Source organism: Eubalaena glacialis, chromosome 19 (assembly GCF_028564815.1).
Source record: "Eubalaena glacialis isolate mEubGla1 chromosome 19, mEubGla1.1.hap2.+ XY, whole genome shotgun sequence".
Taxonomy (NCBI): domain Eukaryota; kingdom Metazoa; phylum Chordata; class Mammalia; order Artiodactyla; family Balaenidae; genus Eubalaena; species Eubalaena glacialis.
Genome location: NC_083734.1, coordinates 53,424,100 through 53,425,406, shown reverse-complemented (window position 1 = coordinate 53,425,406; position 1,307 = coordinate 53,424,100). Strand labels below are relative to the sequence as shown.

Genomic DNA, 1,307 nt, shown 5'->3' with positions numbered 1-1,307 from the left:
ATAATTGTGTCCTTATTATAAAAGTGATACATATTCACTGCAGAAAATTTAGAAACTACACATATGCAAAAAGAAGAAAATTTAAAATAACCCACAATCACACTACCCCGAAATAACTCCTGTTAACATTTTGAGCATATATACCCTCCCAGACTTTCCTATGCATAGAATATATATTTTGGTACCAAGTGGGATCATACTGTACATTCCATTTTGTAACTTTTTTCCATTTAACTATGTCTCATAACAAATCACTAAGTATTCTTCCACAACATCATTTTTAAATGGCTGAATTAGCCAAAGGATACTAAAAGGACAGCTGAAGACAGGAGAGGAAAATTTTATAATACAGAACACTGCAATTAAGCATTAAATAGGAAAATGACCTTTGTCAACAAATCAGCTCTACAGTTACAGAAAAATATGATTTTTTCAAGTTATTTTCCTCTTTAGTCCAAATTCTACAATATTTAAAAAACCAAACCTGACTTAAAGACATGACACTCAAAAGAGAGCCCCCTTCTCTGAGATCTTCTCTTACTGAAATGGACCAATGATGAAAATAGCCAGATCTGAGCATCTAAAAACCTTCTAGTCTACCTATGCGTGATCTCTATAGTTCTGAGAAGCAAAAGTATAGAGTAATTTAAAACAATAAGGGGTTAGGTCTAGGGTTGTGTGTGTCTCTGTGTGTGTGTGTGTGTGAGTGTGTGTGTATAAAGGCAATGGTGGATATCTGAGGATTTGTTGATGGATGAGTGAGATTGGGGTGGGGATGTATGTGTATGAAAGGTAATCAGTTCTGAGCAACGATGAAAAGGTTTTGCTACTGACCTTTATAACTATAACTATGAACATTTCTACACTTGATCTGAGCTCAAAGTAGGGGGTGCTCCCCTTGGCTGGTGATGTCTTCAGAAACAAACAACATCATAGTTCTGAAGGGCTGACTTGACTTCCTCTTACTGCAGGTTTAATGGACTGAATGATTGTGTCCCCACAAAATTCATATGTTGAAGCCCTAACCCTCAATGTGTTGGTATTTGGAGGTCGAGCCTTTGGAAGGTGATCAGGGTTAGATGAGGCCATGAGGGTTGGGCCCTCGTGATGGGATTAGTGCCCTAATAGGAAGAAACACCAGAGCCCTCTCCCCACCATGTGAGGACAGCGAGAAGGCAGCAGTCTGCAAGCCAGGAAGAGGGCCCTAACCAGAACCTGACCACACCACATCTTGATCTCAGACTTCCAGCCTCCAGAACTGTGAGAAGTAAATTTCTGCTGCTTAAGCCACCTAGTCTGTGGTATTC

At 39.4% G+C, this 1,307-nt stretch overlaps 2 non-coding genes across 2 annotated transcripts; both read left to right on the top strand.

Annotated features, from left to right (window-relative positions):
• Positions 1-548: 548 nt before the first annotated feature.
• Positions 549-627, top strand: LOC133080994 (small nucleolar RNA U2-19). The gene has a single exon (XR_009698671.1). It is a non-coding gene; the product is annotated as a small nucleolar RNA U2-19 (small nucleolar RNA).
• A 177-nt stretch (positions 628-804) lies between these two features.
• On the top strand, positions 805-880 carry LOC133080992 (small nucleolar RNA U2-30). Its single transcript, XR_009698668.1, has one exon. It is a non-coding gene; the product is annotated as a small nucleolar RNA U2-30 (small nucleolar RNA).
• The last annotated feature ends 427 nt before the right edge of the window (positions 881-1,307 follow it).